The sequence below is a fragment of the Helianthus annuus genome, chromosome 5 (genome assembly GCF_002127325.2).
Source record: "Helianthus annuus cultivar XRQ/B chromosome 5, HanXRQr2.0-SUNRISE, whole genome shotgun sequence".
NCBI lineage: Eukaryota > Viridiplantae > Streptophyta > Magnoliopsida > Asterales > Asteraceae > Helianthus > Helianthus annuus.
In genome coordinates this window covers 73,118,413-73,143,838 of record NC_035437.2, presented here as the reverse complement: position 1 = coordinate 73,143,838, position 25,426 = coordinate 73,118,413, and the positions used below count along the sequence as shown (strand labels likewise).

General features: G+C 39.4%; 1 long non-coding RNA gene across 1 annotated transcript; it reads left to right on the top strand.

The window, feature by feature from the left end:
• The first annotated feature begins 969 nt into the window (after window positions 1–969).
• Window positions 970–1,467, top strand: LOC118492330. The gene is made up of 2 exons (XR_004893228.1): window positions 970–1,103; window positions 1,179–1,467. It is a non-coding gene; the product is annotated as an uncharacterized LOC118492330 (long non-coding RNA).
• The last annotated feature ends 23,959 nt before the right edge of the window (window positions 1,468–25,426 follow it).

Here is a 25,426-nt window from a genome sequence, read left to right as displayed (position 1 = left end):
TATGAACTCTCAGATTTGATTTACTGACTGATATTGATCTTTTTTTTATGGTCAAACACTTAAGACAGCTTGCTTGCTTGCTGCAGTCTCTATAAACACTGTGTGAAAGACCACATGCTTGCTTCAGTCTCTATAAATACTTCAGATGTATCAACACTCTACAAACACTCAACTACACTCAACTGAGACGAATTAAACTTTCAAATTGTAAGTTTATCTCAGTTGAACTAACACTCAACTACACTCAACTGTGAGGCTATGATACATAAGCTGAGCCTGTCGACTCTATGATGCATAAGCTGAGCCTGTCGACTCTATGATGCATAAGCTGAGCTTGTGTTCTTAATATGTCTGAACTGAAACTGTTAAGGCTATGATGCATAAGCTGAGCCTGTGAGGTTACATATGTGTTTCTTGTGCTTAAAACAGCTGTACATCATGCTTTAAAGGTTGTTTAAGTTTAGTGGAAAATTACTCTTGTACATCATGCTTTAAAGCGGGGTTACATAACACAATAGACTGTGATGATTGTATTTTGAGGGTACATAGGAGATCCGAGTAGCATCTTGGCGGGGCAATATCCAGGTTGCATAGTTCTCACTTTGCAACCGTGTGTTGCAGCCATGGCTTTACCCGTAGTTGTGTTCATCTCTTAATTACATGTCTGAGTCTTCCAGTTGTAAAAGTATTAATCTGTCTGAACTAAAAGTGTTTTGAGGCTGTGATGCAAAAACTGAGCCTGTGTAATCTATCTGAACTGAAAGTGTTTTGAGGCTGTGATGCAAAAACTGAGCCTGTGTAATCTATCCAACAACTCAAGCAAATGTTTTCTTTGCATTTTAGGGGGAACATGGGTGCATCTCTCCACAGGGCATACAAGACACAGGTTATTAGCGGCAGCTCGCCATATTTAACATATAAAAAACTTTATATGTTAAATTTGGCGGGCTTCCGCCAATGACCTGTGTCTTGTATGCCCTGTGGAGAGATGCACCCATCTTCCCCCTAAAAAACATAGAAAACATTTGCTTCAGTTGTTGGACCAAGCGAACCTTGCATAATGCGTCAAGGGAAACTATTGGTCGAGCGAGACATTTGTTCAGGTATCCTTATTTCATGATAAAATGATTATGAATAGCTGTGCATAAACTAATCGCAAGTTTGTTTGGTATATGCAGGGTAAAAGGGAACAGCAGTGTTCAGCACTGTGTCATTCTTGCTTGGTGCCATCACCTCAGTTGTCTCTGGCTTACCATCCGTGTACTTTACTAAAATTTGATCGGTGCAGTGAGCATGCGAGCGCAACAAGTGCAGCCGCAGCGGCGCGGTGAGGGCAGCCGCAACGAGCGCAGCGGCATGGTTAATAAAAAAATAAAAAAACTGCCACCTCTAAGTAGATATGTATCAGAATGTACAAATTCATATTTATTGTTTTGTTTATGCGTTTAATCGTTTGATTAACGACTCGATTGATTTGTTTGTAACCATTTGTCTGTAAACGAACTTATTTATCTTACTTTAATTTTTGTATTAAGCTGATCCTGTGAGGCTATGATGCATAAGCTGAGCCTGTGAGGCTATGATGCATAAGCTGAGCTTTGTTCTTAATATGTCTGAACTGAAACTGTTAAGGCTATGATGCATAAGCTGAGCTTGTGAGGTTACATATGTGTTTCTTGTGCTTAAAACACTCGTACATCATGCTTTAAAGGTTGTTTAAGTTTAGTGGCAAATTACTCTTGTTGTGTACTCCGGATTTTGTGTTCTTAATCTGTCTGAACTGAAAGTGTTTGAGGCTGTGATGCGAAAGCTGAGCTTGTGTTCTTAATCTGTCTGAACTAAAAGTGTTGAGTCTATGATGCATAAGCTGAGCTTGTGTTCTTAATCTGTCTGAAGTAAAAGTGTTTTGAGGCTGTGATGCAAAAACTGAGCCTGTGCAAGGTTCGCTCGGTCCAACAACTCAAGCAAATGTTTTCTTTGCATTTTAGGGGGAACATGGGTGCTTCTCTCCACAGGGCATACAAAACACAGGTTATTGGCGGCAACCCGCCATATTTAACATATAAAAAAACTTTATATGTTAAATTTGGCGGGCTTCCGCCAACAACCTGTGTCTTGTATGCCCTGTGGAGAGAAGCACCCATCTTCCCCCTAAAAAACATAGAAAACATTTGCTTGAGTTGTTGGACCGAGCGAACCTTGCATAATGCGTCAAGGGAAACTATTGGTCGAGCGAGACATTTGTTCAGGTATCCTTATTTCATGATAAAATGATTATGAATAGCTGTGCATAAACTAATCGCAAGTTTGTTTGGTATATGCAGGGTAATAGGGAACAGCAGTGTTCAGCACTGTGTCATTGACAGTCAAGGTGCCATCACCTCAGTTGTCTCTGGCTTACCATCCGTGTACTTTACTAAAATTTGATCGGTGCAGTGAGCATGCGAGCGCAACAAGTGCAGCCGCAGCGGCGCGGTGAGGGCAGCCGCAACGAGCGCAGCGGCATGGCTAATAAAAAAATAAAAAAACTGCCACCTCTAAGTAGATATGTATCAGAATGTACAAATTCATATTTATTGTTTTGTTTATGCGTTTAATCGTTTGATTAACGACTCGATTGATTTGTTTGTAACCATTTGTCTGTAAACGAACTTATTTATCTTACTTTAATTTTTGTATTAAGCATCATCTATCGCGCCTTTGCTGACTGACTTTTATAGATCACTACTTTAGGGAGAATGAACAATTATCCAAATATGGAGATACTAAATCTGCTCGAGGTATGATGCTGGTTGAACTTAAGAAACTAATTGAAGGAAATCCTTTATTTTGTGACAAATTTCAGTTCCAAACCTTAGGAATTCAAGATTAAGGACTCTTACAAACCTAAGACTGTTTGGGAAATTTTTGACTATGTTTTGTACATCTTACAATATAGTAGTTAATGTTAGTTATTTGTGAATTCGTATCACAATTTGAACCAACAAAAGCCTAGGTAGTCCGTCTATTTCAGGTAACATAACTAGAATCAAACAATTTTCTTTGTTTTCTCCTGAGTCGCACAATAACCACCAAACGCCATCACGAAACCACCAATCGCCGCAAATCGCTGATTCTCGCCGCTGAAGAAGGCCTCAACCGACCATCACATTCTGCTACACTACCACCATCGTCGTCACAAGCCACATTGGAAACTACATCCCCGTAGATAGCCCTAAACTCACCAACTTAAGTGATACCACTCCCGCCGCATCGCGCGGGTAAGTGACTAGTATTCTAAATATATATTTAACAAGTTTCGTTTACGAAAACCCACCTCCGACACTTGGAAATTTTGTAACAAAATCATGGCGAAATTTATTTGGAAAAGCAAGTTAAAAATATATTCTTAACACTTGTCGTAAAAATATTTCCAAGTGTTATATTTCTAGAAAAATTTCGTCAGATTTTCCTCTATAACTGGAGGTGGCCACGCTTTCTAGCGTATCATTTTCCTTTTAAAATTCAACCAACAATTTTTCCAACATCAACAAACAATATTTCAACATCAAACTAGTTCAAAAACATAAGTAAATCGCAAACATATGAACTTGTGGGTTATGTAAAAGTGTGCGTGCAGTAACTTTCCATTATTTTTAGTAGATCTTTCCATCTTTATAAATAAAGTCGGTTCCTTGTGATCTTTATTCTTGAAGAAAATACATTTTTGCAACTTCTAGGTCAAGTATTACAAAAATAATTCTTTGTTAAAACCTTCGTTACACAAGTGTCTACACACTTGTTTGTTCACAAAAACACCTTTTGTTTATGAAAGATCCGGCCTTAAAACATGATTTCATCATACACTTTGGTTTTTCGAAAATACCACTTGTAGATCTTTAGATCTACTAGTTTAGGACTTCATTTTACAAAAAGATTTACTTTTACACAAGTTCATGTTAATATGTAGTAGTGTTCAACATCTAGCCCTTTTCATACCTTGACATACACTAGTTCATGTTCTATGAACATGACCTAGCCGGGTTAGATGACGATCCGAACTATTACTAGCATAAAACAACACTAAATAATCATAACAAAACAAGTTTAACAAGTTTTACACCATCACTTTCCTTTTATCCATCAAGTTCATCATTTTACAAGACTTTTAGTTGGTGATCTTTAGTGTTCATGATTTTCATCCGACAAAACTCTTATTAACCACTCTAGACAAGATCAAGAAGGTGTTTAGAGTCACTTACTACTAGCTCGTGGCTAGGGAAGAAACTATGCGAAAAACGGGTGGTTAATAGCAACGTAGTGAGGTCTTTGGCAATCCGTAAGCACCGAGCTTCCTTGTATGAACTCTAGCACCTTTGTGTGTATGTAATTAGCTTGAACAAGATTTGAAAGGTGGTGTGGTGAGGATGGTTGTGTTCGGCCGAAGCTTATGGCAAGAGGGAGAGAGAGAGCTAGTTGGTTAAGTGTGGTTTATGTGAAATGAAAGTCCCTTTGGTTTCTTTTATAATCCATCAAACCTAATTACCCATGGGATCATATGTCTAGAAGATATTAGACATAAGGGATTATAAAAATCAAAGTTTGTAAGTGTTTGTCCCCTCATGGGACCGAACTCGTTGGGGGGAGGGGTGTTCATAGTTGGATTCTAACTAAATAGTTAGAGTATTAGTTAAGCTTAATTAGGTGATTTACTAGTTACTAGCATGTAGTGTTTTGTGACAGGTGTTAGGGTATTCGGAGACCCTAACTGGCTCAGAAAAAGAAAAACAATGTCAATGACAATATTTTTATGCCCCGGGTTAAGTCCGGTTGTTCGGTTGGATACTGATCCGTTAAAGCGCTAAATTACACTTTTTAGTGTCTTTTAAGTACCTCACCTGTACCCCTTTCAATTCCTAACACCTAGGGAGATATTCTGGATAATAAAACGACATTTTTACATAATATTTCAGTGCCAAAATGCTGATTATAGCTGAATTATGTAAATTTCTGCACTTAAAGTGTGTTTCGGATGCTTTTAGTGCTTATTTTAGCTTCCGTAATGTATATATATATTAACCCTTGTATGTACTCTTGGGTTTTAATGTATTTTTGTTATTGGACCTTCACCTAGGCTCCAATTTTATTGTCTGACTGCTTTCTGCAGTTCCGTTGACACAGTGTGTCTTACCGGTGAGTTTACTAATATTTCTGACGCAACGCTCTCGTTTATGCAATAAGCAATATTCTATAGTCTACAACGTGCATGAATTCACTTGTTTAGCATGAAATCAGTCAATGTTGACATTTAAGTACATAATTGTAATCATTAAATGGTAATTAAAGTGTACGGAAGTTACCGGTTTCGTGCCCGTTGTCACAGAATCGAACCAAGAAACTAATGGTCTCTAAATCTTATCTCACCCACTAGATGTTACTAGGCTATAATGCCCTGGACGATTTGATTTTATATTAACTGGGGTTTTTCACCACGTGTTGCAGTGGAGAACATTTGTATGAATCAACGACAAAGACTAATTTGAAGCTTCAAAATATAAATGTATAAAACAACAAAAAGCGAAATAAAATGTAACAAATAGAAGAAAAAAATAATGATATGATACCTATAATGTGGCGTAGCTACTTGAATGAACAAAGGGAAAAATGGTGGCGGCGACATCATATTGCACCGTTTTCATAAAAATTATATGACTCATTTAGTTTTTCTAAAAAAAAAAATAAAGAACATACAAAGCAAATAATAATAATAATAATAATAATAATAATAATAATAATAAAAATAATAATAATAACAATAATAATAATAATAACAATAATAATAATAATAATAATAATAATAATTCATTGTGTGGCTATAATGTATTTGTGATAGTACTTAATATTTATAAAGATCAAATTCAAATGAATCTTAACACGAAAAGTGAAAGAATATTTTTTTTAATTCCTTTTTCATCGACTTAAGCATAATATTTAATTGTAAAATGTAAAAAATAATAAAATAAAAATCGTGTACTTACTCTAGTAGAGTAATTAGTTGTAATTACTTTAGTATGATCATAATTACTCTACTTGTGTAAACTAGTAGGTTTACCCGCGCGTTGTCGCGGGATCTAATGTGTACAAAACACAGAAATGCATATTTAATAGTACAACCAAGTAGTCAACGTTGTGTTTCGAATAAGCCCTTCTAAAATAAATACTTAGATGTTTGTGAAGTGGGAGTTGAGTTGTTGGCGAACTACTTTTAGCCGACGCCATATATATTCCTACAATTCATCTAAGTAATAATAATAATAATAATAATAATAATAATAATAGTAATAGTAATAATAATAATAATAATAATAATAATAATAATAATAATAATAATAATATGCTCAATTTCATTCTCAATAGAACTTTAAAATGCAAGAAGCGACAAATACAGTGTTAAAAATGAGCATCAAGTCATCAACCCAAGTTTGCTTTGGGGTCAGAGAACTTTTTGTTTAGTAAGTTATAAGAACACATTGATTTATTAAATGGACAATTATAAACTTTTTTTGAACGGCGAACTTTCATTAAACCACAATGGTAGCGGTGCATCTTGTTGATCGTTTACCATCTATCTCGATGTAAATTCATAACATAAAACTTGTACAAAAAGTGAGAAAAACCAAAGAAACTCTCATCATAAATCTTACAAACAAGAAACTCTTAAATGATTACATTATAATTTACATTAGGCTCATTACACAAATGAAAATCTATATCATCTTTCCCAATCCAACTCCGGTATTTCGAGTGATTCTTCACCCATAAGAAGGTCGTGGATTTGAGGTCCTGCATCATTGTTGCCGGATTCGCTGTTTAATTTGCTGGGAAAGACAACCTTGTTATGGGTGTTCCATATTTGCCAGCATGAGAGTTGCTTGGACTGCCAAAAACAAAAATCAAAGTTAAAATAGAAACAAAATTTAGAAAATATACATTGATTTTTAAAGTGCAGGCTTAGACGGCATTTTCCCCAAAAACGTAGGCTTAGCTGATACCTTTCACCAAAATGCTAGGTTACGGACTTACAATGGAGATGACAGAGTAAGTCGAGATAACAATTCTCGTTTCACGTTACAAAGTTGAACCAAAATTGAAAATGATAAATAGTCCAAACAGACGGAGTAATCGAGATTAATTATCATATATTTATACATAGAGAGACCATGGAATTAAACTAAACCTGTTGTCTTATTCTTCCACATCCAGTCCTGAGGTCCCTGCATCCCCTGTAGTGAAGGAGAAAAAAAAAGACGTAATTAACAAAAAAAAAACCCAATAAAAGTTGTAGGTAAACAATATTCAAGAATCTGTGTTGTTTAATGTAACACCCCGTGTTTCAAAAGTCAAAGTCAAAGTCAAAGTCAAGATTGAAGTCAAAGGGAGAAAAGATTGCTAATTGTGATCTGTCACTCCTTGCTCAATTCCTGTTTCGACTTCTTTGACTTGTAGATTAGTCTATTTATGCTTTTACGTTAGTTGTATTGTGTGGAGTACTTATTACTAATCGAGGTTTAATCGATATTTAGCGCATGTTTTATCGCTTTATCGCTTATTATCGCAATCGCATTCGCAGCCCGAATTATGCGTTCTGGATATTGTTTTACGTGTGTGTGTTACTTATGTGTTACTTGTGCATGTTTAGTTATGTTTATGTTGTGGTGATTAATCGAAACGCAATCGCAACTCAATCGCAATCGAATCGCAAACGCTAAACGCAAGTTAATTATGATGATTGTATGTTAGATATAGTAGTTGGGATTAAAAGTAATTTAAAAGGAAACTCTATCGCATCGCAACGCTCAACACGCGAATCGAAACCGCAAAACTCGTCGCGCCAAACACTAGAATCGAGTGGCCAACCGACCGAGTTTCCATCCGATCGGATTGCCATCCGATCGGGTTGACATCCGATCGAGTTGCCACCCGATCGGGCTGCCACCCGATTGACCAGCCACTTTCCCCACTTTCCTTTTTGGGAAACCCTATAAATACCCCTCATATGTCACATCACTTGATGTGACAGCTCTCACTCGACCCAGTTCGCTCCAGCCCACTTTTCTTCCGATTTCTCACGATTCTTGTAAGTTTTCATCCTAAATCTTGTACTTTCTTGACCTATACGCACTCCTACACCTTTCTATCTTTTGAATCTTAACTTTTAACTGTGAAATCATTAGATTTGAGGTGTTCTAGGATAATATCATCATGGAGTTCTTATGAACTTCATGTTTTGGCTTCAATCCACCAAGAACAACTTAGATCTGGACGATTTCCACATAAATAAACAAAGATCTTGCATAGATCTGAACATATTCATGGTGAAAAGGATTGAAAGATGGTTTTCAAGCTTTCTTTCAACTCTTTTACACTCAATGCACTCAAAACCGATAGAATCGGAGCTTGTTCTGATCTTCTACTCATTCTTAGTTGTATGGTTAGTTCCAGATCTGAATTCTATCCAAGAGACTACAGATTTCGGGTTAAACATGAACCACCGTCTCGGACCATTAACTGTCGGACTAGGGTGATTCCGGTCCGATCGGGTTACTTGAGCCATGACAAGGTTCTGTTGTTTAGCACGTTATCACATCATCTCGATCAAAACTACAAACTATTAAAACCACTAAGTGTAAAGACGATCAGGTCGACTGGGACGGATTGCCGTCTGATCGGACAGCCATCCGATTGGATTGCCACTCGATCGGACAGCCACCCGATCGGCTTGCACCTTAGTCCCACACTTAACTTTTAATTCAACTTTTGAGGTTTTGAACATCGAACGGATTGCCGTCTGATCGGATTGCCATCCGATCGGATTACCACCCGACCATGTGATGTTTAGACTTCAACACTTAAACAATTTTCAACATGTTTAGTGCATTACTAGTTCCAACGGATTGCCACCCGATCGGTAGACTACCCAATCGAGTGACAACATTGCTGTGAACTTGTGCTCTGAGAAATACCTCGCCGAACGGATCGTCGCCCGATCGGACAGTCGTTTGATCGATCGACCTGAAGGGTAGAGATACTTCTCTGTTTTCAAAATGCTACAACGAAAACTTCAAAAGGCAAACCATCATACACAAACACATCCTCACCAAACGAGGTGACAATCCAATCGAATGGCCATCCGATCGGATGACCATCCGAACGGATTGCCACTCGATCAACTGGCCATCCGATCGGATTGCCATCCGATCGGATTACCGTCTGATCCTTGACACTTTGCACCGTTTTACGCGCCGCTTATCGTTTATGCTATCGTTCTGATCAGGCTAAACTCACTCTAGCGCTCCTTTCAATCCATCATCGCTGTGAGTATACTCGAACCCTTTTTGCTTTACGCACTTTTGGGTGTTACATACGTTACTTATTCTAAATCACATCGAACACATTACGCAATACTTTAACGCTAACCGCTACCGCATGTATATGTGAGTTAATGATTGCTTGTTTGTTATGTTTACACATGGATTGCTGTCTACCTGCCTTAGCAACGATAGTACTTTAGTTTGGACTCAGCACCTGTTCACTCAGGGGTTGTTAAGGACAATTAATCACATGATTCACAGTGGTGAATATGTATTAAGAACTGCCTTGCGCAGTCAACCCGCAGTCATTGGTATTGATAGGATCACGTCGATAACTTACGCGCATCATTTCACACTGTGTACGTGCTGGTTATGCGTAAACGATTTCGAACTCTATTATATCTATTAAACTTGTATGCTCACCTTTACACTATGTGTATTGACTTTTACTTTAACGTATGTGGCAGGTGCTTAAGATGTTAAAATAATTGGCTTGTTGTGAAATCGAGGCTAGGAAAGAGTCTAGAAACCAAGACAATTTATTTTATTTGAAATCTGAGTTGTCGAAACAGAACTATTTGTCTTGATTTTTGTCTGTAATAACTATGCTACTTATTATGTCATGGTATGAGACGTGATACTTTAAATAATTGGTAATCGTCGTTGTTATGGAAACTTCTGGACAATCTGTTTCGCTCAGTGCCATGCCCGATGTTTCCGTCATCAGTTGGGGTGTGACAAATTAGTACAAGAGCCATAACTATAGGGAATTAGGCAAGATATGACCTAGTCCGGGTCGGTGTCTTAGAAACGACCTAGTCTATAGTTAGGTACCAACAGACCGACTTGTGCACACCCTGTATGGGTTTTGTACGAGCTTACTTGCTATTTCTCGCTATTCTTGCATACGCTACACTATCACTGCACTCTAATTTTCGAAAATGAACGAGCGATTAGTTCGAGATTAGGTGTGAAAACCGCAAACTCTCGACTAAATTGCTTGTTCGACCCGCATTTTATCTATAAACAGGAGAATTTGCGTTAAATCAGGAGTGAAATCCGTACTTTAACGCAAGATTTCCTCATTATTTTATCAAAACAGGAACAAAGTTGTTAAGTCAGGGGTGAAACCCGAACCTTGATGACTTGTTACGTTCTCTATTTTGATTTTACAAACTCTCACCAAAGTTTTGACGGACTCCAACGACTTGAAGTCACATAAAAACTGAAAGGATGCGTGCCATTCACCCAAATTCGAGGCGAGAGCACAGTCCCGAAGGTTAAAGTGTGTACCAAAAGTCCTTGTGAATAGTCGAACTACTTTGGATAGTCGACGTCTATCAGCCTTAGACAATCCATTCTCGATTTTTATGTGATTCGATTATGAGCTGGCAACTGCCGACTCTGGTAATCGTCGCTTTTATGTGTTTTATGTGATTTTATGTGTTACGATTTTTGGTGATTTATTCGCTTTTCGCTCTTCGCTTTGATCGACACACGCGACTCGCACTACACATCTACCTCAAAACGCTGACAAATCGCTACTACTGGGGGATAACTGTACGCTAACTACTCGCTATGTTACTCGCTAATCGCAATCGCTATTCTAGAATGCTCGCGGACTTTGAATGATAGGTTTCTGTATTCTGACTACCTCTTGTGCTTCTGTGCTTTACGTGCTTATGTGCTTTTTTGCCTATGTGAATATGTGATTATGTGCCTATGTGTTATGTGACACCTGTGTCACTATAACCATCAAACAGATACCAAACCAATGAAATATTGTATTTCATACTTGGGATTTGTATAAATATGTGCATCGTTTGCACATATCAATTCTTGTTCGATTTCGAGCTTTAAATCGCTTTCTGGAAGGTTATACGCGAACTGATGCGTAAATATAACCAGTTTAATGCAACAAACACTCCAGAAAAATGACATAGGCTTAACATACCTTAAATAGCCTTTACATAACTTAGAAATAAGTTTCGCATGGTTTGGTGTGTTGAAATCAAGTTTATTCGATCGCAGGGACTATTTGTGTGAAACTGCGAAAGTATGCCGATTTGCATAGTAGCGAACATTCTGAAACTTGATCATAAGTTAAACATACCCTAAATATCCTTTGCATAGCTTAGAAATAGGCTTTGAGGGGTACGGTATGCTAAAATAAACTTTATTGATCAAAAGGGACTAAAAAGCGTCAAAAAGTGCATAAGTTTGCATTTTCGCGCATATCTTACGTTCTGAATATATCCGGACATCCAAAAATTTATGTAATCATTAAAATATTTTATTTTAGTGATTGGCATGATAAAATTCCATTCGTCGCGTAATTTGGATCGTTTTTGCGTTCGTTACGATTTCCGTCATAATTAACCGAACAACGCAACCGTACGACCAAACGAACCGACATCCGAGATATTTTTGAGCACATTTCAAGTTCCCTATACTTTAACTTCATTTTAGAGCCTTGAAATGGGGTTAACGGGGCCTAAAAGTGCCAAAAAATCAAGTTTTACAAGTGCAGGGACCATTTTTGAAATTTTTGGCAGATACATTGAACTTGGTCCATTTTTGAGGTTTTAATGGTTTTAACCCAAGGTTTTGCACTCTGTGGGCTGGAATTAGATGGTTTTAAGTATTCCCATGGTTTTGAAAACCATGTGCCCAAGTCGAGGGCCAAGATCGAAGCACGAAATGCGAGAAACGATCCTAACGGTTCTCCGAAATCTATATATACCCAAGCTCTCATTCCATTTTCCTCACACATTGATTCATTTTGCTCCAAGTTGAGGTTTAAACACTTCATACCTTAGCAAACTTGGATCAAACTTCCTAGCTTGGACCCTTTGTAAGCATTCTTTCGTTCTTTTTGCGTTTAAGCACGAAAGTCAAATAGTGTTTGACTTTCTGCTTTGACCAGGTTACGGTCAACAAAAAGTTCGTTTGAACTTTGCAACGTGAGCGTAATCACGATGGTTATAGTCCCGTGTGACTATACCTACTGATTACCACGTTAACTAGGCGTATTGACGAGTCGAAGTTTCGGTCAAAATGCGTATTCATGCATATTTTGTAACCAAACTACTCTTGGGTATCAAAACACTTTGTTTTGATATCAAAACCTGTTTTCTAACTTAACTAAACATGTTGTAACATGTTTAGCTCATCACTTTTTAGTCTCGTGCATGTTTAGAGTCATAAGTCAAGCGGTCTAAACAACCGCTTAGACTTTCGAACACGACCCGTTTGGTCGATCATTAGGATCCGACCAAGCATGTTTAGTGACCATAGTTGTATAGGGAATAACCTTCTGAGGTTATACCTTATGGTCACTTAGTTTAAGTAGTTGTATGATAGGTAGTTTATATGCCTTAGGTAAATGACCAAAATGCCCTTTTTACGCATAAATTTATTTTAAGCATATGTGACATAAATTTTGACATTTAAACTGATTAGGCAACATTATTAGACATGTTAAGGCATATATTACTTGTCATAGGACTAGTTAGGTGGTCCGAACGCGTTCTACGCGAACGACGCGTTAAAGTAGCATAAGCTACCTAAACGGGTCGTAATGGGCCGTAAGCACTTAGGTTAGGTTTCGATTTAGTATGTAGGCTTTGTTAAACCATATTACATGAGTCCCTATATTCATTTGGTTTACGAAACCTCATTCTATCTGATCTTCCGATTTAGGTCCGGTTTATTTACTTAGTTACCTATATTAGGTGCCGTTTGATTCCGTGATCCCTCTAACTTTGCTTGGTTGTTATTCAAGACTTCTAAGCATCCTCAAGTGAGTACATAGTCCCCTCTTTTACTGTTTTCAATGTTTTGGGGTGAAACATGTGTACGTGTTTGTTATGTTCATGATTTCAAAGTATAATTGATTATACATATTAGTACTTATCTTTTGACAAACTGAATGATTATTTATGGTTTAAACACTGATTTTTCAAAGATTATAAAAAATGAATTGTTGAATTGTACTTATTTTATGTTCACCAGACCTATTGGTAGTATGATATAGCGCTATAGGATTTGACACCCCATTCCTGTTGTTTATGGAATGTAAGAAACCGATATTTTATCCAAATAGGGATTGCCTTTGTGGTATTTCTATAGTCTCAAAGGTGTATTTTGATGCACTAAGGTTTGGTTGAATTCTTAAATCACATTTTTATTGTATATTTTGTTATACTCCCAAAAGTATAGTTTGATATACTCTCATGTGTGATATTGTACAAAACAACATATATTTTGTTAATTACTAAAACATAGTTTGATATGTTATTTATAAAACCAAAGCATAGTTTAATATGTTATTTATAAAATCAAAGTATACTTTTGATATACTACCGAAAACGATTATTTTGACGACTAAAGTATATTTAATATACTATCTGTTTAACCATTTTGGAACCGAAATATATTTTGATATATTACTTATTCGACTTTCTTAAAACCAAAGTATATTTTCATGTATACTACAAACCTTTTTGTAAAATATTGTTATACAAACTCATTTTACTTAATTATTTATTTATGCATCTTTTTTTATATCATCTGTTTTCTTATCACTTGTTATATGATTTATAAAAGAAAACATTTTTAAAGTTCATGACTATTTTATTAAAACATTCTTTTAAACCTACAAGTCATGAATCCTATTTTCATTAAAACCTATGTAACTCACATGCATTTTTATGCTGACGTACCTATTTTTACACATGTTTCAGGTGCTGCTATGTGATGATTGTTGATAGATGCTATACATAGGATGGACTCGTGCCTTAGCGACTTTAAAATTTGAAAGACAATATTTGTATTCATTTTATTTGTAATAAAACAATGAGTTCAATAATTCAATAAAACGAAATTCTCTAATCCATGGTTGTGAAACAATGATTCTGTTACAACACTCCCCGACGTTTCCGCCACGTTTTGTTGTTTTATGTGGTCGGGGTGCGACAGAAAAGTTGGTATCAGAGCCAATGGTTATAGGGAATTAGGTTATTAGTAATGCTTTGACCTAGACTATAACCTTCCTAGGACCCTAACACAAGTTATCTTGTGTTTAGTTTTAAAACAATACCGTCACTTATCCTTCGGTGACAACCACAATAAGAACACAAATTTCGAATCTGCTTTGAAAACCAATCATCTGTGTCTAGGATGATTAATTATAAGGTTTTGAACCTTCAAAGTTTTCAAAATCTCGTTAAAGTTTGGTCTAAATAATGTGAACACGTGCAAACTGGAAGGGTGGGTGCCTGTACCCTGGGTCTTCTGTCTAAGGCTAGAGTGTTCGTACAAATCCGCAGTATCGGACCAGTCACTCTTTGTCACACCCTGGCTTTGCGGAAGCGTGGTTAATTTGGTGTGACTTCTTAATACCTTAGCTTAACCATAACAAAGCTATAGGAGTAAAAACCATGCAAGATCATCCATTCATTTAAGTTTTAAAACCAAATACAATAACATTGTATCAACGGAAACACACCCTAACGACATAAACATTGTTCAGCAAACATAAACATAAACACAGTTTAAGGACTGTGACTTGTCCAGGAAAGAGTCACATTCCCTAAACCCGGATGACCTCGTACTAGTGCAGCGGGAAAACGTGCCATACCGTGCCCGATCCTTTAATTCCCTGAAATACATGTAAGTTGAAAAATCAACAATAATGTTGAGCGAGTTCATGTGTAGTGAGTAAGTAAAACCTTTGTAAAATGTCTGTATGTATGAAAATTCCTGGTATGTAGCAGTAAGGAAAAAGAGATCAATTAATGTGTAGCTAATACATTAATAAGTGAAATGGCCTAGGAAGCACTCAAACCTGTAACGCGAATTTCATACCGGTCCTTCCGGCGGAAGGACATAGTCACCACATGCAGCCACACGCTGGCTCATGCGTGGGGCTCGCAACACCCGATAGATCTATCACTCATGCCTCTCGGTCCTTATACAAGGATTAATGGTCTTACGATAATAGCCTACCCATTCACATGATCTAGGTATTAACCCTCCTTACGCTAACCATACCATGTAATAAGTATTCGTAATCAAAGTAACATGTATTTCACCCCCGCAGTTTAGAAAACTGAAAACAGTTAAGAGAAAAGGGGGACATGAACTCATAGCGGTGCGTCTCTACCAAGTAATACTTCAAGTCAAGCAGCTGTGCAACGACCTACATGTACTAACTCTATTGACGGACGGCCGTGCCTTAGCTTTATGGTTTAATTCTTTGGGAAATAGTTAGACAACTATTTCGTGTTTACTTTCTGTATATACTTGGTGATTATTTTCCTTCCCAAGGATGGGGGATTTAATACATGTGCGTTCGAATTATATCATTAAGTCTCACTTAATATATATTTATTTCCAATCCCAAAGCATAAATATTTTTCTCAAAAATATCATATTTCTACTTTACAAAATTTTCCCAAAATAATACTTTGTCAAATATACGCGTGCATGAATATTTCCGTAAAATGCGTAAGTTTCGTTTTAACGATCGAGTGGTAATAATAATTACCGGTGTACTTATATATTTATCGTGAAAGCGTTCGTATTATTTTGGATTCGTTAACGTTCGATAATATTATTTTTACCCTAAAAATAATATTTATACACTTCACAAAATAGTTGACAAGTGACGTTGTGAAAAATATATTTACCAAATATATATTTATCACGTTTAATTTTGTGAAAATCCCACCTCCGATATTTGTAAATAAAGTCGTGGCGAAACTTATATTTTGAAAACATGTCGAAAAGTATTTCTAACACTTGTAGTGAAAATAATTCTAAGTGTTAGGTTTTTAGAAAAATTTCGCCAGAGTTTCCTCTGTAACTGGAGGTGGCCACGCTTTCAAGCGTATCATTTTCTTTTACAAATCAATTCAACAATTTTCTTATTCAATCAAAACAACGTCCAACACAACAAACTAGTTGATAAATATGTAAATCGCATAAATCACATGAACTTGTAGTTTTTCCAAAACTATGATGTAAATCCCATTACTTTTAGCGGATCTTCATATAAATAATTCCGATTTCGTAGAAACCCCGTTTTTATATAAATTTCGTCTTTACAACTTCTCGTCATCTTTTACAAAAATTGTTATTTTGTCGAAACTTTGCGTTACACAAGTGTTTAAACACTTGTGTGTTCTAAAAATCATTCTAGTTAACGTAAGATCCTTCTTTAGAAAACATAATTTCCTTGACACTCGGTCATTTGAAAATACCACTTGTAGATCCGTAGATCTACTAGTTTAGAGCTCCATTTCATAAGAAAAATTATTTTTACACAAGTTCATGTTTATGTTGGAAAGGGTTCGTCATCTAGAAACTTTACAACTGAACATAAGGCTAGTTCATGTTTTGTGAACATGATCTAGCGGGTTTGATGACGATCCATTCCCATGCTAGCAATCAACAACCAAAAATAATCATAACAATACTAGTTTTATAAGTTTTACTCTAATATTCATCTATTATCCACCTTGTTCATCTTCTTTAGTAGACTTTTAATTTTGATCTTATATGTTCATGGTTTTCAACCGACAAAACTTTTATTAACCACTTTAGAATAGATCAAAAAGGTGTTTAGAGTCACTTACTACTAGCTCGAGGCTAGGGAAGAAACTAGTCGAAAAATGGGTGGTTAATAGCATTGAGGTGAGGTCCTTGACGATCCGTAAGCACCAAGCTTCCTTGTACGCGATCCTTCACCTTTGTGTGTATGTAGAATACAAGATGGAAATTGGAAAGTGGATGGGTGTGTGGCTTAGTGGCCGGCCGTGAGTAGCCAAGGAGGAAAGAAAAAGTGTGAAATTTTTTTTTTGTGGGTTGTAAAGTGAATGTAATGTTCTTTCCCCATGTGCCTACTTATAACCTCTAACCAACTTTAACCAAAGGATAATATGTAGGAGATATTTAGCATAAGAATAAACTAATCAAAATCTTGTAAGGATGGTGGTTCCATAGGAGGAACCGATCGGTTCTATGGGGGTGGGGTAATTGGTTCATTTTGAACTAAATGGTTGGTGTTAAAGTTAGTTTAGTTGGAGATTTATTTAGTGTATTGTGTGGTGTGTAATATATAACGGGTGTTAGGGTATTCGGGGACCCTAACAGGCTTAAACAAGGAAAAACAATGTTAAAGACAATCTTTTTATGTTCCGGATAAAGTCCGGTTGTTCGGTTGGATAGTGATCTGTTAAAGTGCTTAACAAAGCTTTAGAGTGTCGTTATTATTATTTTTAGTGACACAATTTGTTCCCGACACTTTGGAAAGTGTCTAACAATATTTTTCTCATGTTTTGGCACTTTATTAGTTAGATAAATGCTGAATTTTTATTTAAAGTGCTGAATTTTGTACTTAAAGTACGTTTTAGGCACATCCGGTCACTGTAATAATCACCTAGTGACGCAGTTCTACAACCCTTGTATCCCTACACTCACTATGGGTTTAGTGAAAATATTTCTGGCTCATACAGGCCTTAGAGGCAATATCTGCCTGATGCTGGCTTATCAGCATGTTCAATAGGTTATCCGTTCATAGTGCTACTGTGCTTTTGTGCATCATGTTTGTCACTAAGGTTCAGCGTGTAATTAATGTAGTGACGGTAATTAAAGTATGATGCAGATATGTACAAGTATCAATATTCAAGTAGCAATTTATCCATAAGTTCAAGTAAGCACAGTAATTAAGGAGTAATTAGTTATTAATCAAGTTGTACGGATACCTTGTTTAGTGAGGGTTGTCACATTCTCCCCCCGTTAGAAAAATTTCGTCCCGAAATTTTAAGTTCTGCTTCTAGTCGCAGGGTTCTTGGGAAATAAGTGGGGGTATTTTTCTTTCATCCGGTCCTCACGTTCCCAGGTGTATTCAGGACCATGTCTGGCATTCCAACGAACCTTGACGAGCTTGACACTGCTCCGGCGGGTCTTGTTCACTTTCCAATCCGTAACCTCGGCGGGTTCTTCAACGAAGTGGAGCATGTCGTCAACATGAATTTCGTTGGTAGGAATGACAACGGTATCTTGCGTTGGACACTTCCTTAAAATTGATACGTGGAATGTATCGTGAACACCATTTAGTTCAGCAGGTAAGTCCAGCTTGTATGCTACCAACCCAATTCTTTCCAAAATCCTAAACGGACCAATATACCGCGGATTCAACTTCCCACACTTCCCGAAGCGTGCCACACCCTTCCAGGGTGATACTTTCAACAAAACCATATCACCTACCTCAAACTCCAGAGGCTTCCTTTTTCGATCCGCGTAGGCTTTCTGACGGTCACGAGCCGCACTGATGCGATCTCGGATCTGTGCAATCTTATCTGTGGTTTCCTGGACCACATCAGGACTAACCAACTGTCTATCACCTACGTCAAAGCGGTGATCTGCACTTGCGGCCATATAGGGCTTCAAATGGCGCGGCACCAATACTGGTGTGGTAGCTGTTGTTGTATGAAAATTCGACCAAAGGCAAGTGCTTATCCCAGCTACCGTCCACATCCATACACACGCTCTCAGCATGTCTTCCAAAGTCTGTATCGTCCGTTCGCTTTGGCTGTCGGTCTGCGGGTGAAACGCGGTGCTCATATTCAATTGCGAGCCAAAAGCTTCTTGGAAGGATTGCCAAATCCTTGATACGAACCTTCCGTCCCTATCAGAGATGATCGAGAGAGGTACACCATGACGTGTAACAATTTCTCTTCATGTAAATTTCGGCCAACTTGCTCGTGTTATCCTTTTCTCTGATAGGTAAGAAGTGCGCTAACTTCGTTAATCGATCCACTATCACCCAAATAGTGTCATGGCCTCTTGGCGTTCTTGGCAACTTTTGTAACAAAATCCATTGAGATTTGTTCCCATTTCCACTTGGGAATCTCTGGTTGTTGCAGAAGTCCTGAGGGCTTCTGGTATTCAGCTTTCACTTTAGCGCATGTTAAACACTTGCTCACATAAACAACAACATCGCCTCTCATCCCAGGCCACCAGTAATAATCCTTAAGATCTTGGTACATCTTATCCGCTCCCGGATGGATAGAGTACCGCGATTTGAGAGCTTCATCAAAAATAACCTTCCTTAAATCACCAAACAGAGGAACCCAAATCCTTTTCTCAAAACATAACGTTCCTTCCTCGTTCGGTACCAATAACTTCTCCATCCCACGGAGACATTCTTTCTCAAGGTTCCTTTCTTGAGAGCTTCTTTCTGCGCGGCACGAATGCGCAAGGAAAGATTGGTCTGAATAATCATCTCCAAAGCCCTAACCCTTATAGGCTTGATCCTCTCTTTTCGACTTAGGGCATCGGCGACCACATTCGCCTTCCCTGGATGATATTTTATCTCGCAGTCGTAATCATTCAACAACTCAACCCATCGTCCTTGCCTCATATTCAACTCCTTCTGGTTGAATATGTGCTGTAGGCTCTTATGATCTGTGAAAATTGAACTCTTCGTACCATAAAGGTAGTGTCTCCAGATCTTCAAAGCAAAAATCACTGCGCCAAGCTCCAAATCGTGAGTGGTATAGTTCTTTTCATGCACTTTCAACTGACGCGATGCGTAAGCAATAACCTTTTGGCGTTGCATCAACACACAACCCAATCCTTGACGCGAGGCATCACAGTATACCACAAAATCATCTGTACCTTCCGGTAGTGCTAAGATTGGCGCGTTGCAGAGCTTATCCTTCAATCTCAGGAATGCTTCTTCCTGTTTGATTCCCCAATCAAACTTCTTATCTTTCTGCGTGAGGAGTGTCAATGGTTGAGCGATTTTTGAAAAATTCTCAATAAACCTTCGATAATAGCCAGCCAAACCCAAGAATTGCCGAATCTCGGTTGGCGTCTTTGGCATTTCCCAATTCTTGATCGCTTCGATCTTGGTTGGATCCACGTGGATTCCATCTCCATTTACCGCGTGCCCAAGGAATTGCACTTCTCGTAGCCAAAACTCGCACTTAGAGAACTTGGCATACAACTGTTCGTTCTTTAGCAACTCCAGAATAGCTCTAAGATGCTGTTCATGTTCAGCCTTCGTTTTGAATAAATCAAGATATCATCGATGAACGCTATCACGAACTTCTCCAAATACGGCTTGCAAACTCTATTCATCAAATCCAGAAAGACTGCAGGTGCGTTTGTCAACCCAAACGGCATAACTAGGAACTCGTAGTGCCCATAACGAGTTCTGAAGGCTGTCTTCGGGATACTCTCCTCTTGTATCCTTAACTGATGGTATCCAGATCGAAGATCGATCTTGAATAAAAGCTTGAACTTGCAGTTGGTCGAACAGATCATCAATCCTTGGCAGAGGGTACCTATTCTTGATCGTCAGCTTGCTCAACCCCCGGTAGTCAATACACATACGGAGACTACCGTCCTTCCTCTTGACAAACAAAACTGGAGCTCCCCAAGGCGAGAAGCTTGGTTGGATAAATCCCTTGTCTAACAACTCTTGAAGTTGTGTCGACAGTTCCTGCATCTCAGACGGAGCAAGTCTATAGGGTGCCTTAGCCACAGGCGCGGCGCCTGGAACTAAGTCAATGCGGAACTCTACTTGCCTCTGAGGCGGCAGTCCAGGCAAGTCTTCTGGGTATTCCCTCACAACAGGGATGTCTTTGATCCTCGGCTCAGCAGCCTTCTTATCCACAATGTGTGCCAGGAAGGCAGCACATCCCTTCTGCAAACACTTACGCGCTTTCAAGCAGCTGATAATTCTCAAAGGCGTCTCACGCTTCTCTCCATGAACCACAATGGTCTCACCATCATCGGTTGGCATACGAACGACCTTTTCGTGGCAAACAATTTCTGCCTTGTTGCTCGATAACCAATCCATCCCTACTACCACGTCGAAGCTTCTCAACTGGACGGGTAGTAGATTCAAAACAAACTCACGCGCTCCCAATTCGATCACACAACCTCTGATAACTTCGTTGGCTTCTACTATCTTTCCATTAGCCAATTCACTTGAGTACGGAATATCTAACTTACTATCGGCTAACCCAAGCATATTCTTAAACTCTAATGATACGAAGCTATAATCGGCACCAGTATCAAATAAAACGGATGCATAGCGTTGAGTAATATGGGACGTACCGATATCCATGCTTGGATTCCTGGCGTGCTTCCTTAGCCCGGTGTTAGGCATCTTTCCCATAATTTTGTCTAATCTCCTTTGGGCAATCTTTCCTATAGTGCCTCATATCCCCGCAGTTGTAACATTCCTTATCTTTTCCTTTTCCTTTCTTTCCACGCTTCGTCTCACGCCAACACGTTTCCCTGTTGTGTCCCACTTTGCCACAGTTGTCACACTTCCCATTTTTACATCGCCCGGTATAATGACGTCGGCACCTGTCGCATTTAGGTAGCTTACCCATGTACTCTTTTCTCTTTTTGGCCATGTTGTTGCTACTCGACTGGGTACCCTGTTTGAAATTTGCCAACTTTCTCTTGTTGTCCCCCGATGACTCTACATGAGTCTCTATCTTCTCCTCAGAGGTTGAAAATTTGTTCATCCTAATTGCCTCTTCAGTCAAGGCTACACTTAGATTGATGGCCTCAGTGATCATTGCAGGCTTTGATGTCGTCACCATGCTCATGATTTGGGGTGCCAATCCCCAAATGAAACGCTCAATCCTCTTAAACTCCGGATCTACCATGTAAGGAACAACACGCGACAGAACTTGGAACTTCTCCACATACTCAGCTATTTTTGGGCCTTCCATCTTCAAGTTCCAGAACTCAGTCTCCACCTTCTGGCTTTCTGTTCTCGAACAGTACTTTTTATACATTAGCTCTTTTAGCTCGTCCCATGATAAAGCATACGCAACCGCCTCGCCCATTGTCTGAACCTGTAGTTTCCACCATGACAGAGCCCCATCTCGGAACAGCCCGGAAATGTACGTGACCTGATCTTCTGGGGCGCATTTGCTCGCACGCAAAACAGTGTCCGTCTTCTCAACCCAGCGCACGAAGGCTACGGCACCCCCAGTGCCGTCGAAATGTAGGGGCTGGCAGCCTAAGAACTGCTTATAGGTGCAGCCGTTGGGTGGTTTGTTTCCGGGGCGAAAGGCCTCATACTGTGCGATGAACTGTAAGAGGCGTTCTTGAAATTCCGCCTCTGTCGTCGGCAAAGGGTTGTTGGTATCGGTGTTCCCTCGAGTCGACATCTTCCTAGTAGGAAGTCGGTTAGGTCGGGTCTTAGTAAGGACACGAGCACATAAGTCTCTGTCTAACGAATAAGACCTCAGAGGTATATTACATTTACGTAAATACGTAGTTGTTTAACAATTAATCACATATCATCACGGTTATAGCACAGCTGGCAGATAGGAACGTAGCAAGCAGACATGTGGTATTATAGTTATAGCACAGATATGTAAATCATCAACGTGCTTAGTGGGAGCATAGCGACGATATTTTTCGTCAGTCATTAGTCATAAGTATAGTCGCATGTTTAAAGATGATCGGGCTTTCATTATCCTCCGGCCACAATCACTGTGTCTTACCAAAATGCATCACATCAGAAGGGACATAGGGTCACCCTACCCTTGTCCAACAAGTATATCGGTGCATCATAATTACGTGGTCAGAAGTGATCCTCAAAAGTCTCTGAAATCCCCGCTTATCATTAGCATCTTTTCCCAAGAGTAATGCAATCCGCTTAATCCAGAAAGCAACTATACTGGTGACTGAGGTGGGAAAGAAAAGTATACTGTTAACGTGCGTGAGTCATTTGCTCTATCGCTTGTTAGTTTAGACATGAACATCAGAATCCCGGGAATGGTGAAAGAACAAGGTCAAGAGCACAAAGGGGTCTTGATGTATGCGGCGGATCAAAGCATGCTGGTGGAGGACGTGGTGTTTTACTTAAAGTCTTCAGACAATATGCTGTCTTGTGATGTAGACACATAGCTCATGTCTTCGGTTATGTAATGTTTTGTATTAGAAGTTGCCCTTTGTGGTGTCAGCTCAAGCTTCAATGTTCCGCGACTTATATCCTCAACTGCAGTCGATATTATAGGAGCAACTTATCCTGTGCGTGTTTTTCATAATGCGAGGAATGGTAAGGGTTTATAGCTAGCATAGTGCGTTTATAGGGACCATCAAATCGGCTTATCGAACGTTGTAGAGAAGAATGTAGCAAGCGGTGCGGTCAGTTGGGGGGGGGGGGTTATTCCCAGTAGTGCCATCGCTGTGCTTAGAGCGGAGTGCTTCATGTCAAGCAATTGCCTGTGAGTTGCGTTTTCGCAGCTCAGCTTCTATCCTTGGCAACATACTGGTGTTTGTGTCACGCCTGGGTGGCATTCTCTTCTGCCGAAATGGCATGAAGTGGGTTAGACAACTTTCCAATTGTCTATGAGATACATAGCACCATAAGCCATCATGTACTCACGTAAATATACTCAATGTATGGGTGGGGAAATAAATCTCTGAGCCTTCACATAGGCTTGCCAATTTGGCTTGTTGCTTGAAATAGAATGAACTCGAGGCTTCATCGCCTTGGTCATTCGTGTTCGAGTTATTTCCTGCCACATTGGTTTTCATTAGCTTGACCCGCAGAGTCCACCAGGATTTCTGTGCACTACAAGTTATTATTACGTGGGCCCCCGTAATAATAAATTGTCTTGCACAGTTACCCCAAATTTTCTCTCGTCCAAGCAGATGATCAATCAAGGAGCAACAGAAGGTGCATCGGCATGAACAGGGTCATGCTCCAATGCGGTGTTAGGAGCAACGCCTGGCTCAGGGGCCACGGCTGGCTCCGGATCAACAAACTCCATCTTAAAATCAGCTGGATCAACCATCACAGGGGGTTACAGGATCCTCCAAGGGCTGGTCTAAGTGTATGAACTCAAGGTCATGGTCTGGATCAAAACCAGATGGGAGAACAGGATCACCCTCAATACTGTGATCAAACTCAAAGCTGTGTGCGGGAACCGGTGTAGCCGATGATGCCGTATCAGGGTCGGCGTTGTGTGAATGGTGCTGCACTCCCTGTATATGCGAAAATGCGGATGTCAGGAACTCAAATGAGTCTGGGACAGGGGAATGGGCATGAGTTTCCCCTGCAGGAGCGTCCGCAAGCAGTAGGCTAATACCAGCAGCAATAGGGCCTCGCCCTCCAATGGGTCCTCTTCTAGTAGATCGTTATCGTCGTCAGAGGCCACGTCGGGGGGGGGGGGCATATCAACAACAGGATAAGCGGCAAGGGGCACAGGAGCAGGGATCACCGCGAGTGGCAAATTCTCAACAAGATGGCCATCAGTAGGCTCTGCTACGACTTCAGGCAGCGCAAAAGGGCTGAAAGTCGTCATTGTCTGTGCCGGTAGTATCGGAAATGTACACCTCGTGCTTCGATAAAACTATGTCGTCTGATACTATGGCCATGGGATTCGTAGTGTCCATCTTTCTAGTACATGATGAAAGCATGACGTTTGTAACACAAACACATATACGTATAATAATCAACCATATATTCATATAAGCATGTAAGTCAACAATAAACAATCAAATAATTCTCCTAGTCCCACTAGCCTCCCAGTCTCCTAGACTGACATTCCTAGTCCCACTAGCCAAATTCTCCCAGCCTCTAAGACTGCTCTATCATCCACCTCGATCTCTTAGATCGAGCCTCGGCCTCCAAGACCGAGCCTCAGCCTCCAAGACTGAGCCTACACTTCCTAGTCTTACTAGCCATCTACCTCGATCTCTTAGATCGAGCCTCGGTCTCCAAGACCGAGCCTCAGCCCCCAAGACTGGGCCTACTCTCCCTAGTCCCACTAGCCATCTACCTCGATCTCCTAGATCGAGCCTCGGCCTCCAAGACCGAGCCTCAGCCTCCAAGACTGAGCCTAAAAAGAAAAATGAATAAAATGTGCTCAACATTTGTATGTAAAAACGTTTTGGATCTGGACTTAAGTGGTATGCAATAAAAATGTTTTCGTGAGAGCCCTAGTGATCAAAGTCTAGACTCGAGAAGGAATCCTAGTTCGCTACGATCAGAGCTCTGATACCAAGCTGTCACACCCTGGCTT